Source organism: Megalops cyprinoides, chromosome 18 (genome assembly GCF_013368585.1).
Source record: "Megalops cyprinoides isolate fMegCyp1 chromosome 18, fMegCyp1.pri, whole genome shotgun sequence".
NCBI lineage: Eukaryota > Metazoa > Chordata > Actinopteri > Elopiformes > Megalopidae > Megalops > Megalops cyprinoides.
Window position 1 is genome coordinate 28,479,112 of NC_050600.1, and position 16,497 is coordinate 28,495,608.

The window sequence follows — 16,497 nt, forward strand, 5'->3', positions numbered from 1 at the left end:
GTCTTAATTCATCTACTGTCCAGTTCTCAAAACTGTTATCTGTTCCTGCATCCATTGTAAAACCACTAAATGTTCCCATCTAGCGCTAGCTACCAACCCTAGCTAGCTTACTACAATCGCTTTTGTCATGTATTCTTCCCCCGCTCGCCTTCAAGTGGGATCTGCACCAAACGAACGATAAACAAATTTAGCCCATATGATTGGTCATGTCTGATTAAAAGAGATGAATTATCAACATCATAGGTCAAGAGCATAGCAAAACCCACAACATCCACAATAACAATAATAATAACAATACTAATAATAATAATAATAATAATAATAATAATAAACATAATCTGGGTATTCATAATGTTCAAAGGACGTCCGAGGAACTTTAATACAAGGTCCTCAGGACGTCACCGAACGTCCCCAAAAGACGTCCTCCGTAACATCCAGGGAACCCTACAAAAAGACGTTCCAAGGACGTTTCATTGCGACGTCCGGGGGACATTAAATAACGTCCCCAGGGCGTCATTTTGCTAGCGGGGTTGGTCCTCTAGGCAACAAGAAGCGTCCGAACGCATGTGAACAGCGGATTAACTGCAAAGTTTAACCATAATAGTGTTAAATAGTTTTACTGCCGCTGTTACTTTTTAAAGTAATAATTCCCTAAATCTCGATGCAGAGCTGCAGTGAAAAGATATAAGCGCCATTTCAAAAACTAGCAACCTTACTTAGCAGAAGCATTGCGCAGATTAAGGCTGCTTCCGAAATTGCTCACTTCACTCACTCACAGTTTTACAATAAATTAATAATTTTCTGGATATAGTGTGGTGGAAAATTTTTGTTAAAGTGTATACCCCATATGTAAATTATGAGTATTGCCACTTCCACCCCCCCCCCCCCCCCCCCCCCCGAGAAAAGCGGAGCTTGACGTGGTACGATTAAGCTTGTTACGTGGTGGAAATAAGTTATTGCCAGCAAACATCATAAACATTGCCAACAGATGTTAGCTTTTGATTTTAACCACAGTTATTGACATATTAACTGAAGTTATTGATATATTACATTAGCTATTTATTTTATCTTTACTGTACATGTGGAGGTCTGGAAGTGTATAAGGAAACCAGACAATATAATATGTTAGCCTTAAATAATATGTATTCTATTATACTTTGTATAGTTGAAAACATTGTTTGCATTAAGCACTACTACTGAAAAGTAATATGATGTGATTCTATGCCTAAATAATGCTGGGAGTTGCATGCATAAACATTGCATGTAGGCCATTGTAAGACACCGCTAGGGGGGTAATCTTGGGGGCAGGACAGTGGGTGGCCTTGGAGAGGGAACACTGCCTTCAGCATTGGCCCTCCCTGGAAGTCACCCCAGAACCTTCATGCACTATGTTGCTGTTCCATAGTCATGCCAACTTCTCCTATTGGTTTACGGTCTACGCTTATTGTATCTTCTCTCCCTTCACTTCTCCTATTGGTTTACGGTCTACGCTTATTGTATCCTTTTTCTCTGACTCATAGTCATGTCACCTTCGCTTATTGTATCTTCTCCCCCTGACATGCCCCTACAGCGTGTCAGCATGTTTTTGCCTCCTTTTAACATATGCATCCCATTTTAGTTTTATATTTTCTTTTAGGAGTCATACAGCTAGAAAATAAGAGCTGATTGCCTGTTTTGGCCTAGCTGACATCTACTGGCAAATGCTTGCTAACTGTATGTGGATTTACTGCAGTTTGTCATAGTTGCCCATCATAGTAGCGCTGAGCCAACGGCCCCCCTTTGCGGGGTTTAATTCTTCTTTGTCTTGTTCCTGTGGCCCATCTTCTGGGCCGTGTCCAGACGGGGCCTAGTTCTTACATTAACCCTTTGCTTTAAGGCCTAATCTTGTAGCTTATGGCACATAGATATCTGTGTGCCTTCTTACAGTCTGCAGCACTGAGGTCTGGCTAACTGAGTTACTTAACCTTTTTTATTATTTAAATGTGGGCCTGGAAATAATGGTAATATTCCAGGCATATATGCTGTGTATTATTTAGGAGGAGCCTGGGAGGAGTTGGAAATTGTGGTCTGGGATAGGAGGAGTGAGAAAAGGCATAAAGGATGGATGTAGGCTGAGGGGAAGGCGGAGTGACTGGGGAGTGTTTGTGAATGTATGCACACCGCATATACACCTGTTGCTCCGCGGACCAACCTGGTTTACTGTATGTGATTGATCACCATATGCAATAAACCAAACAACCATGATTACATCAGACTCTCTGAGGACTTATTATTTTCAGGAAGGCATCAAAATGTGAAGGAAGACCCTCCGTCCATTTGGCCCAGACCAGGGGGATATCCACCACAATAGTTTTATGTTTGCAAGTTTATTCGAACATTTGTTTGAACATCTTTGTGTCTAACTGTGCCAGCTAGCTAGCTAAGTGACTAGCTAGGATAATACCGCTACCTATCTAGCTATCACTTGCTAACATAAAGAACTAGCACCTACCTTCATCTGTTCAAATTAGTTGAAACTAACATTAGCTAGCTAGCCAGTGCAATGATCAAGTGTAATATATAGCCTATATACACAGCCTAAGAACAGCAGAGCAAGCGCTCAACAATTGAGTATTGAATATTTTATTTTAAGATTTTATTGGACATCTTGAATGTTGTTTTCATTTAAGACCATGGCCAAAAGTTCCTTGCTTTAAGTGTTCTTTAAGTAATAAATGGAAAGCAAAGTTATATTTGTCTGCACCCCTAATAATTAATTAATAAATAATAAATTATGTGAACCGGTAGCACCATTTGGATGGCTATGTGTGATATTTTTTATAGGCTACCCAAAAGTACAATAGCTATGTTTGCCTTCTCCTTCTCTGTGCCACATTATGTGCCCGTACCACCGAAAGGTAAGACATTGAAATGAAAAAATCTGAAAATACTTCAACTCTAGAATACTTTTTGTGAACTCGTCAATACTGTTAACTTGTGAGAATGCAAGTGGCGTCTAACTGGAAAATACAGCGAGGAAATCTAAATCTGGACGTTTCTAAACTCGCAGTGATTTCACACGACAATGTAACATACTACAAATGTAATCAAATGTACAAATGTAATGGTCGCATACTGGGTACTACACTGAAAAATAGCATACAGTATATACTTGTGTAGTACGCAGTACACAGTATGCAGTAGGCAGTTTCGAATACAGCCACTGCGACTTCTGCAGCATACTTTTTGCGTCATGTCCTGTCTTCTGCACGCTCTACTGAGGCGCCGCCCCTCGCCTAAACAAACCGGATTATTTCCAATATGTGAGGACGCGTCTGTTACGGACAAGCTCCTGTTGTGTGCTACATGTGTGACAGGGCAATTCCGGCCCATTTCCGGACCCGATTCTCCAGACATTTGTCCGGAGTTCATGTGCGAAAACAGCTACATTTACGCCAGGCCACTTGTGAATTCATGATGTAATTTGACAAACCAGTGACATTTGGGAAGCACCTTACACTCATATTCTTTACAAAGGTTTTTATCATGTTTGCCTGAGCCTTTTGCTTTAATGAGGGCTTCATGATGGTGAAGACAGCTATAGCTTGTTTTCTCAGCATATCTCATTGGCCCAAAAAGACAAAAAACATCTCATATACAATGCCCAGTGTACAGGTAGTATCCTGCCTGTCTGTCTGTGCATCTGCACATCTGTCTACACATTACATCTGCGCATATGTCTGCACATTGCATCTCTGCATTGCATATGAACACATGTCTGTGCATTGCATTTGTGTATCTGACTGCATTCTGTCTCATCCATTTTTGGTTTAAGTTCGATTCACTTCAGGTAATAAAAAGCTTGCACAGCAATGGATGTCTTAAATTGACCCTATTGCCTACAACTCCAGCTAGGTGACCTTGTAATAATCTGTTTAATTGATGCTGCTGCAGGTAAAAGACCTGAAAATTTGTCTCTGAATGCACCAAACCCTGCTGCACCAACAGTGTATTGAACTAGTCAGCTAGTTATTTAATGTTAGCCAAGACAGCTCACTAGCCAACAGCATTTTCTAAAATTAGTTGGGCTTTTGAGTGTATTCACCTGATCCTGTAGCTAAAATTAAATGAAGAAACCTAGAATTGCAATGTATTACAACTTCCTATTTTCTATGAGTGATGACATCATGGAGAAACAATTGATCACACTTAATGATAAATAAATTCTGATCTTTGAAGGTCAGAGTATAGCTCAGGTCTTCCCAGTTGGGAAAAGTTAACACTGCCAGGTGAAACTAATGACAAAGCTTTGCCATTACATGGTTTATAACAATTTGAAATACAGGGAACCTAAACATACATATGAATTCATAACAGAGAGAAAAATGTTTGTTCATGTTCATGCAGATTGCATCATCTTGGTGTAATGCAGACTCCTAACCGAAGATGGGGCTGTGAAATCTGTGACCTGCTAATGAGTCCACTCATAAAGACAAGACATATTCTTTTGACCACAAGTTTTATGTTCCTATTTTTCAGCAAAAAGCTGTATTGAAGTATTAGAAATACATGACAAATCTCTAGGGCAGCAAACAAACTTCTCAAACTTCTTTTCACACTAAGGTAATACAGAATGGGCAGAATTTCCAGTGTGCCCACTTTCCTGCTTTCTATTTTGCAGCTTCTTTTCCATCTTTGAACAGGGGCATGTGAGATATTCAGTTCAATTGCCTGCAGAGCACATGTCCTAATGTGCCACTGGCACAGTGAGAAATGAGTAGTTTTGTCTTGTGTTCAGCTTAAGTGCAGACATTGCACTTCTGTTTTTGTCAGTGTCAAGTTCTCAGTTGTGTCACCTCCCTCAGACCTCTGCATTCCTCAAGTCCTTTGAATTTCTTTCAGCAACACAGAGGGAAGCAGCAATGTAATGAATGCTCTGCTTTTTACTACTCTTGGCAAAATCCTATGTAGATTCCCTAATGAATACATTTGACATTCACACTACTGCAGTCTTTTTTTTTTTCTTTAAAACATTTGAGCCCTCTTTGTGCCCTGGAACTGGATTAACACAACTGTCACTTTAACTGTATTCAGTGTTAAATCCCTCTGCCACTGTTAAAGATATATGGCTGCCTATTTCTGGCTTGGATAGAAATGTGTGTTGAACATCCTCCCGTTGCTTGAAAAAAGCAGGATGGCAAGTGAACAGGCTGTATTGAAATAAACTCAATTAATATTATGGCTGTAGTGAGTGTCAGGTCTCATCGGTTCAACATGTAGGGGATATGGACACGCATCTACAACCAAAAACCAGTTATTTGCAAGTCGAACTCCTGGCATCTTCAGAATGTATATGGCCCTGGCCATCTGGTAAGGAGAGGATTGCACACTGCATGACCCCTCACCAATGAATGACGCAACCTTAGACACCGAAATGCCCCAATGCGAAGTTGGAGGCTGTCAGAAAAGACAGCTATCTCACTGAATGCAAAGACGACCGTGTCTCTTCGTTATTCCTGTGTCAACACCAGAAGGCCTAGCAGCAGGTAATGTGTAGTGCTACTCTTTACACACAAGTGCGACCCAACAGGAAGTTGGCGGCTGTCAGCGAAGACAGCTACTACAGGTGCGAAGACGACTGTCTCCCTTTGACATCCCTGCGTTGACAATGTGTGTCTGGTAAGGAAAGCCAGAAGAAGCGTATCTCTACTGACGGACCTGGACGCCACGTTTGTTTCCTCAGCGAAGGTCAGGCAATGAATCTCTCCTGCGCATCTCTCTGTCTTCAGTGACAAACCCTGAAGCCTCTGGTGGAAAACGGACTGCAGCCTTCCAGTAGGCCTACCACAAATGAGTTTCCATCCCCTCAAGCCTGATGGACTAGCCCTCCTCAGTAGCTTGATGAGTATTATTGTTTAAAACTGGGATCATTTCTAGCTTAGCTGAATTGATCCGTGTACAAGATGTGATTAGACGCATCCGCGTTTTGTACAATGATAATTTTTCCCCGCAACAATTACCATTACAAGACTGGTTAGGTTGACTTACAAATAGTTAAACTAAGCTTGTCAAATAAGGTAACTTGTACGGTTAGACACACATATAATTAGTGTTTTGCCAGCACATGTCAAACTACGGTTATCACTTCGTGACCTCCTGTAGTTTGACTCAGCTGCTGAAAGCCACACAAACACTTAAAAAATATCATGTTTCCCCTTTTTGTGTTGTCATGTTTGACAATAACCTTTTTCATGATTCAGTCATTAATTCATTTTCTGTTCTTCATCTATTTGTTTAGATATCCTTGTTTTGTTTTGTTTTGTCAGTGTTTGCGTTGTGTTACTGAATTTATTTTATTAATTACATTGTCGTCTCGGTTGTATATTGTATTGACAAAAACAAGAAACAATTTAAAAAGCACAATTTAGAAAGCACAGCAATTTACAACAGCACTGATGGGGGGGGGGGGGGGGGCAGCAATTGTGTGCTGGGTCAGTCCAGGTAGAGTCTGAAGAGGTGTGTCTTCAGGCCCCATCTGAAGGAATGGGGTGAAGAAGCTGTCCGTAGCGAGACAGGGAGTTCGTTCCACCACTGGGGAGCGATGTAGGTGAAACGCCGATGTCTGGCAGAACAAGCACCTCCTGCCTTGACCATGCAAGGAGCGAGGCGTCCAGTTGCTGCTGAGCGCAGGGGTCGGGCTGGTGTGTAGGGCTGGATGAGTTCTTGGAGGTAGGCAGGGGCTGTCCTGTTGATTGCAGAGAAGGCGAGGGTCAGGGTCTTGAATCTGATCCTGGCAGTGACAGGAAGCCAGTGGAGGGATTTCAGCAGGGGAGTGACATGGGATAATTTGGGGAGGTTGAAGATCAGTGGGGCAGCTGCATTCTGGATGAGCTGGAGAGGCTGGGTGGTGCAGGCTGGGAGGCCTGCGAGGAGAGCGTTGCAGTAGTCCAGTCGAGGGAGAGCTGTGGCCTGGATAAGGAGCTGCGTCGCGTATGTTGTCAGGAACGGACAAATCCTCCTGATGTTGTGGAGGAGGAATCGGCAGGCCCGTGACGTGCAAGCAATGTACTCCTTGATGTCCAGGTTACTGTGGAGGATGACGCCCAAGCTCTTTGCTGACTGAGAGGATGGTATTGTGGTGCCATCGACGGTGATGGAGAGGTCATGCAGGGGGGAAGGGCCGGCTGGGATGAAGAGCAGTTCCGTTTTACTGAGGTTCAGCTTCAGATGGTGGGATGTCATCCATTTGGAGATGTCAGTCAGGCATGCAGAGATTCTTTCGTTGACCTGGGAGGTAGAGGGAGGGAAAGAGAAAAAGAGTTGGATGTCATCAGCATAGCAGTGATAGGAGAAGCCATGTGATTTGATAACTGAGCCAAGAGAGTTGATATAAATTGAGAAGAGTAGGGGTCCCAGTACTGAACCCTGTGGAACTCCTGTAGTGAGGGGGGTGGGTGCAGAGGTGGAGCCTTTCCAGTAGATCTGGGAGGATCTACCAGTCAGGTAGGACGTGAACCAGGAGAGGGCGGTTCCAGAGATGCCCATCTCAGACAGCTTTGATAATAGTGTCTGGTGGTTGACTGTGTCGAAAGCAGCGGAGAGGTCGAGGAGGATGAGGGCAGATGACAAGCTGGAGGCTCTAGCAGTGTGGAGAGCCTCTGTCACGGCCAGGAGTGAGGTTTCTGTTGAGTGTCCAAGAGGTTGTTCCTGAGAAGAAAAGGGGAGAGTTGGTTAAGTACTGCACGTTCCAGGGTTTTAGAAATGACAGAAGAGATACCAGTCGGTAGTTTGTAACATCGGATGGGTCGGTGGATGGTTTCTTGAGGAGTGGTGTGACCAGAGCTTTCTTGAAGTCTGTGGGGACAGTACCAGAGGTTAGTGAGGAGTTGATAAATGAGGAAAGAAATGGGGCGATCTCACCAGATATGGATTGGAGCAGGGTAGAGGGGATGGGGTCCAGAGGGCAGGTTGTGGCATGGTGGTCTGTGATGAGTTGGAGCACTTCCAAGTCTTTGAGCGGCATGAAGGAAGACAGCTGGTTGATGCAGATGTTGATTGCTCGTGGTGGTCAAGGGTGTTGTTGAAGGAGTGAAGGAGTCCCGGATGCTGGTCACCTTTTCCTCGAAGTAAACCCTGAAATCGTTGGCAGAGAGGAGAGAGGGGGAGGGAGGAGGAGGGGGGGAGAGGAGGGTGGAGAAGGTGGAGAAAAGTTTTCGTGGGTTAGTTATATTGGCATTAATTTTGGATTGGAAGAAAGAGGACTTAGCTGATGTTGTTGCGGTTGTAAATGCTGTTAGCAGAGAGTGATAGGCAGCCAGGTCCACGGAGGATCTGGATTTCCTCCACTTCCTCTCAGCAGCTCGCAGCGCAGTCCTGTCGGAGCGGAGGGAGTCAGTCAGCCATGGGCATGAGGGTGATGGTCGCGATGGCCTGGAGACAGTAGGGCAGAGAGCATCTAAAGATTGAGAGAGACATGTGTTAAGGACTGATTTAAGTAGCAGATTCAGCAGGCATGATGGAGAAGGAGGGAAGGGGAGGGAGGGAAGAGAGAACAGTAGAGGAGAATGCAGAGTGTGAGAGGGTGTGGAAGTTTCTTCTGAAAGTGAAGGTGGGGGGATCAGTAGGGGGGTTGAGGGTGGAGGGGATAGTGAGGGAGAATGATATGAAGTAGTGGTCCGATACATGGAGGGGAGTCACCGTGAGGTGGGTTGTGGCGCAGCTCCTGGTGAACACGAGGTCGAGCTGGTTGCCGGCCTTGTGGGTCGCAGGTGATGGCGAGAGGTTGAGGGCGAAGGACTGGAGGAGGGAGATTATGCTGGCCATCGCAGAGTTTGCAGGTGGAATACTGAAGTCTCCCAGTAGAGTCAGTGGGGTGTCATCAGGGAGGGAGCTCAGAAGAGTGTCGAGCTCGTCAATAAAGAAGCCGAGGGGACCTGGGGGGCGATAAACAACAACAATAGTGAGGTTTAGAGGATGAGACACAGATATGGCATGGAATTCAAATGAGTTAATAGAGAGAATATGGAGGGGCAGAGGGGAGTATCTCCAGGATGGGGAGATAAGTAACCCTGTGCCACCTCCTCTGCCTGAGGCCCGTGGAGTGTGAGTGAAGGAGTATGAGGACGACAGGGCAGCGGGGGTGGCGGTGTTGTCCGGGGAAATCCAGGTCTCGGTGAGTGCCAGGAATTGGAGCGACATGGTCTCAGCGTAGGCTGTGATGAATTCAGCCTTCTGAACCGATGACCGGCAGTTCCATAGTCCACCCACCACTGAGAGCACCTCGGAGGAGGACAGAGGGGGATAAACCAGGTTAGTTGGGTTGCGTTTGCGGAAGTTGTATCTCCTGGAACGAGAGGAAGAGTGGATGAGGATAGGAAGGCGGCACATGACGACTGAAGGGTCTGGTGATGGAGAGGAGAGGAGATCAGAAAAAACGCTGGAAGAACTGCTGGTAAAATTGGTGAGGAAATGACGACGAGGCTGCCGTATCGGCAGCCTCTGTGTTAACTAAATACCTGTGATGCTAATTAGCTTGATCAAACGAACAAAGTACAAACAGCTGGTTACAGCTGAGCACAGGTGATACTAATTGATGATTAACACCACAATAGAATGAAACTGGGCACTGCAAACACAAAGTCAATTACAACTACAGCTGACAATCATCAACAATTATGAAAGCGATACACTTAACCGTGTCCTGCGCGAAGATGCCGCAACGCCAGCTAGATGCACACGTGCCTTCTAACAATACAATCCATCACAGTGCCACGTGCCTGAATCTCCACAGAGCACATCATCATCTTGGACAGGAAACCCATGGTTATACACATCTCCACAAAGCAAATATCCTCCTTGGACAGAGAACCCATCACTAAACCATCTCCACAGATCACATCTCCACTTTGGACAGGGAATTCATTACTAAACACATCCCCACAGAGCATATCTCTACCTTAAACAGGCCACTCATGGCTGGAGAGCTCAGTCTTAGCTGCACAGTGAAGATAAGCTGGAGTTAGCTCCCTGGCTCAAACTGCAGTGTTAGTCTTATTTACGCAGTGTTCATCTTTTGTTAGTTATTTCCTAGGGGATCCCATTTCCAGCAGGGCCTCACTTGCACTCTTATCACATTCTCAGATATTCTGTTTTATTCTGCAAAAAGGGTTTTTCTTCATTTTAACTACTTCACCAAAGCTGAAGGGTAGCAGTGTGGCATGATTGTTGAGGTTAGGTAGGACTCATGTTCTGAGGAGGCTTGTACCTGCATTCTGTGTAATTTCCTCTTAAAATAAGTGTATGCTGAGAAAACATGGGGAATGTTTTGCCTGTCTTCTTTCAGATTTCAGTGTACTCCATGCACCACTGCTACACCACACTCTGGGAAAGCTGCACTGAGCTGCAATAACCAATTTAAATCACCATTACAACTATTATACAAAATGATCTGCTTCATTTTTTTCAGTTTCTGAGAAACTACGATCTGTGAGCTCTAAAAATTGCCTAAAACCATGATTTTTTCCAGTTTCATTCTCTCCACCCCACCCTTCATGAACACGTTCAGCTTGTCTCACCGCAGAAACCTCTTCAATTGGAGTGGCAGGGTAAGATGAATGCAGTCCTTGTAAACACTTGCTGTAGCCAACAGCTGCTTTTTTCACTACAAGTATCATGGTCCACCAAACTGGGAGTGGGAGCTCATTGGCGCAAGACACACAGACACACACATGCGCACCAGGAACCAAATCCAGCCCTCTCACAAACCCAGTTCCTTACACACTGATTCACACTGTCACAATGTAGCCGCTAACATCCCATTTCCCCCGTTCCCCCATCATAAATGACCTGTGCCCCCTTAAAAATCCCCTATTAAAATATTGCAAGCTTTTCTCTGTCTGCCCTGCACTGGCAGAGAATGGAGTGCTGTTGCACTGTAAATGCAGGGAAAGTGTCTATGCTATCAAATTGAGCTGCTGAGATAGAATAACCCTCTTTTGGAAAAATGCTCAGCTACTACGGGTAAGAATGAAGGAATCTAAGACAGTTCACCAGGTAAAAGACACTAAGGCCATTTGAGAGAACTATCAGTTTGAGTCAGAATACTTCTCTTTTGGAAATATTCCTGCTCAAATACATTTGGTGGTAAGGAATAATCTGGTATACTAAGGCCTAACTGTCAGGGCACAGGCACGGACTCAAACGCAGACCAGGCATGTACAAGTTCCAAGGGTTTTATTGGAATCGCAGGGCAAGTTCGTGGTGGCAGTACAGGTAGGGTCAAAAAACCAGGAAGGCAGTGTGAGGCAGAAACAAACCAGGAGCAGGGATCAAAGACAGGAACAGACTGGGTCAAAACCAGGTAGGCAGGCAGATCAGGCAACCAAGGCAGGGACGAGGTAGGAAATCAGGCAGAAGTTGGTACAGGAACACGAGTAACAAGAGGGGACCATGACAGAGAAAACACTGAGACAAACTGGCAACAAGATAGAGACAAGCAGGGAATATAAAGGGCTGGGCTGACAAGGAGATGGGATGCAGGTGGGCAGGCAGGCAGGTGGAGGTGATCAGGGAATCAGGTGGGTGGGGACAGGGCGGAGAGCAGGGCAGGGCCAGAACACATGGGAACTGTAAACAAAAGCACATGGACGACACTGACAGGGAGAAACACCAAAAACAACAGCTAGGGGGCCGAAGTACTGACACTAACAGTTTAATTTATTTAATTTTGTTTGTTTAGCAATGACAATGACTCATTAACCAGTTCCTTGGAAAAATGTGTCCATGATTTTAATAGAGAATCAGCAGTCTTAGTGCCGTTAGGACACAAGTCAAAAAAATTACCAAAGACTCCAAATGAAAGGATTCAGAGTGAGATTTTTTTTGTTTGTATTTTAAACCAAAAAAAAAAATCAATAATCTTCCCATAGCTATGTCACAGATACCCAATGAATACTGAAATATTTGATCTTCAAAGGCAACTCTTTAATATCAGAAAAGCTTGGCTATGAAACACATCCACAAACAGAGAAGCAGGATCTTGGGGAAATCCAGTATAATGATTCAATGTAAACCATTCTTTATCCTCTAGAAGTCCTGACATATACATATGTAGCATCTCCTATCCTAGACATAGTCCTTTTTCTGCATTGACATTTTCAGCCTCTCTCCACTGGAAATTCAGACGCTCCTGCTGTTTGCGCCAGTCGACCAGCCGGGCAGCAGCTTCTCCGCGGCGGGTCTGCGGTCGACAATCTTCCTCTGCTCTGGCGACGCTCCGCCTTGCTTAAGTCCCGCACGAACACAAACACGCAGACCAAACCGAACAAAAAGAAAACCCCAAAAAAACTAATACAAAAAAAAACAAAAAGCAACTCACCAAGACAGAACGCTTCTCCACACACTCCTGCTGCTTTCCCCAGGCGGCTGTCTCCGTTTCCTCCCCTACACGCCCCGCTCACAGGTGCCCGGCATCACTCGCTCGTTATTCAATTATTGAACGAACGCTGTGCCCTGCCCACACGCAACTCCCCGGGCTGCCCGAACCACCGCCAGACTTGTGGTTAAGTGTGGATGTGTCCACACTATTAGTTTTATCACTCGAACCTAATTTATGGTGTGGCGAAAACAGTTACATGTTTTGGCAACTATTAACATTTTCAAAACATCTCTTTATGTAGTTGGCACACGATTGCCTGATGACTACCCTTATTTCCAACATTTTAATAATATGTATGACATTAATTCTGCCAAACAAACTGACAATTACATGACATTAACTTAATTTTAAAAGGTACCTACATACTTATTGAGTGCAGACAAGTGAACAAAAATGACCATCACTTCAATTAGGCCTGATTGAACGTTGCCCTGCCTCCTAATTGAACACTCATACTGAAGCCTATATAAACCTAACAAGGTTGGAACATGGTCACAGAAGATGAAACTGACATTGACATAAATATGACTTTCCCAATATCTGATGGAATATGCAGCAAAACTATTGTGGGTTTTCAGAAAAAAAGTGAGTGTCCAATAATTTTGGACCCCAATGTATATCATATTCTTTAAACGTCTTACCCTTTAAAAGTGCATCACAAACGGTCTATTCTGCTGCAACTCTACTGTGCTGCTAGTATTTGCTGCTAACTTCCAGGAACTAATGAGAGGGTCCACGATCCGCCATTGCTGTAAAAAAAAATGGTCCATTGGAGTGAACGGAGTGACGCGACTCTTTCTCTACATGGCTCTGCTACAGATAAACCTGCATTTCCCAAGCCTGTAACTCTATAGCGCTATAGCTTGTAATTGAAAAGCTATATGGCAGCCCAGAGTACATCATGTGAGAAAGACCATTGTTACAAGACATGCTGTTCCTATGCCTGATCACACACTGGAGAGCCAAATTTCATAATTAAAAAGACATTTACAGGTCTGTGTTAGTGCTTTTACAGCTGTTAGAGGAAATGGTTTGTGTGTGTCTCAGAGATGTTAATGTGCTTTGGGGATAAAAAAAACACACTGTGACTGCCTTTCCCCTCATCCCTGGGTCATGGATAGAGAGATCCTTTATTCACTGTTACAAGGGAGTTTGTCTCACACACCAAATAAACAAATGGGCAAAAAGTCAACAAACACCAAATCACACAATGCAATAATAATGCAAATGACACACAGTAGAGGGTGGTGGTACAGTATATGTGAGAGTCAGGGGTGGAAACTGGACCAACCATGACAATATTAGACAAGACAATGTTAGATACAATGAAAATATCTTTTTGGTAAGGTGCACATTAGTTACATAAGCATAAAAAGATCCATTAAAAGAGACAGGTAATTATTTTATTCAAGAGTTGTACAATGTTTTGGGAAAGAGATTGTTCTTTTGGTTCTTAAATGGGAAATTTGATACCAGTCACTTGAAGGTAGGTCTGTGTACTCATGGTGTAAGTGGTGTAGGGATCTGCAGTTATTTTTTTAAGCAGGGCATAGAATATATTTCTGAGATAAGGCTGTAGCATTGGGCTATGGAAGGCCTGATATTTTGCAACCAATAATGTTTAGTTTGTTCTGTTTTGAATAGAGATTGCCCTTCCCAAGCCCTGGATGTTGAAGGAAAATGCATCCAGAATTAAGGTTTTGTAGAATGAAATCCAACTTGTTTAATCACTTTTAAAACTCTTCAACTTACACATCACTCTTCAACATTACACACAGTACATCCTCTGTTTGGTGTACTGTGCATCATATATTGGGGCTCCATTTAGATTTGTTATAAGTTACAGTACCAGGGTATTTTTATTCTGCAGTGATGTCTACATTCATGGTCTGTATGACCATTAGAGTAAGATATTGACCTTGCTTCTAAAGTCAATGACTATCTTTGTTTTTTTTTTTTGTTTTTTTTTGGTGTTTAGGAGAAGGGAGCTATCCTGAATTTACTCAATCATGCTGTAATTGATCTGTCAGTATAGTAGTAGAGCAGTCCACAGGGTAAGATTGCTCTTTGTAGTCATGCACATTGAGTTCCTCCATCAGTGAATTTTGTTAAACCCTGAAGAAAAAGGAGCAAACGTAATGCAGACATAGTAATGTTGTATCTCCAAGTGTTAACATAAATCTGAATGAACTGTACAAATGAACTTTGTAGAGTATCGTGCTCAGATTGCTTCATCTTATAGGCAAATGTGGATCAAAACAGTCGGAGGTCCCTTTTCAAAGTAACACAGAATAATACATCCAAAGTACTTCATCACAATGGGTGTGAGCACCACTGGTCTGAAATCAGTCAGTTCAGCCAGAATTATTACAGAGGTTTTTCAAGATTTAGGAATAACATGTGTCTCAAAAGAAATGGAGAAAGTTTGCTAAAAAGAGGATACACTTGCTTGTAGCAGTTTGGAAGAGTACCACCCTTTGATCGATCTGGGTCTGATAACTTCTGAATATTCTGGCAGTGGAGGGGACACTCCCAGCAGGAACATGAACATAAAGTAGGACCCTTTTTTCTTGCCAATCAGAACAACTAAATACCCTATCCAGTTGGTCTTATTAACCAGAGTCTTATTCATGTTTGAAACCTTGGAACAATTGTCAAAGTTCTTCAAGGAAAAGGTCACTAACATACCTTGCCTAATGGCTGGTACTTGAGTCATTTTAAAGCAGGAGTGTCCAACACGTTGCTTGTGAGCTACCAGTAGCTCGCTGCCTGTTTTTGAGTAGCTCACCAAAAGGTTCAAAGATTGTGTACAAAAAAATTCGACAACAAATAAATGCACCCTGGAAACCTCTTCCCATTTCAATTCAATCAAATACACAGATATGCCACCCACTCCAACACAAAATGATATCAGTTATCAATCAAACAAGTTTCGCTACTGTCAAGTTTGTTAACACGTCGTCACGTCAGTTACGCTGTAGGATAGCTACTGAGGTAGCTACTGAACTAAAGCAAGGAGTTCGGTGGTGTTAGCAAGCCAGTTTAGCTTATATAAAAGCCTGATTTATGATGAACAAAGAAAGTGGCCAGGCCAAAAAAAGCAGAAAACATACTATTTCTATGAGGAATGGGAACGCAAGTTTTTTTTTTCCCTCACAAGTGTGTGTGTGCCTCATCTGCGGTACCAGCGTTTCAGTCGGTAAAAGGTGCAACGTTCAGCACCAAGGACATTCTAAAACTCTTAACATGAAAAGACAATGTGGCTAAATGTTCCAAAACAGCGATCAATGATCACCAAATTTCTCTCAGACATGTCTTGTCATAAACACTTCCACCTGTCAAAAAATCAAAATCGAAATCCTATGAGTATAGACGTTATCTTACATTAAGCATTTTCTTCTCCATTGATGCCCATTATAAGGAAAAGGCTTAACGTGGCTTAATGTTCTAAAATAGCGTCCAATGATCACCAAATTTGTCTGACATCTCACGTCATAAACACGTAGTAATGTTTTCTATGTTTTCTATGACTTTGATGTGAATTTAAGATGTTTTGATATATTATGTGAGCTTGACACATTGAAATTTGAAACATATGGATACAGAACATACATTTGACATGCTATTGATGTGAATTTAGGATGTTTTTTATCCAAAATGTGAGCTTTGGATATTGACATTTGATACATGTATATACATGTATATACAAAAAGTAGCATAATTCAGCTGGTTAATGTAAGTGTTTTGATAGGTTATGTGAATAAGTGTGAGTAATATAAGACATGAGTAGCTCTCGGCCACTTTCATTTTTTCAAAGTAGCTCTCAGATGAAAAAAGGTTGGAGACCCCTGTTTTAAAGCAATTAAAACACACCATCATCCTCTGTTTTAGCAGTGAGAGAATAAAACAAGGGACTTGTCTGAATGTAATGATGGCCATTGATCAGCTATGCAAGCGATGGTCAAAGATGGGGAGATTGCCATCTCTGTAATGTCTACATCAAGCCTCATTAAGCCTATCTGAGATGAGGGAGGCTAGCAATCAAGAGTACACCTGCCTCAAAACCAGTTTCATCTTTTTCA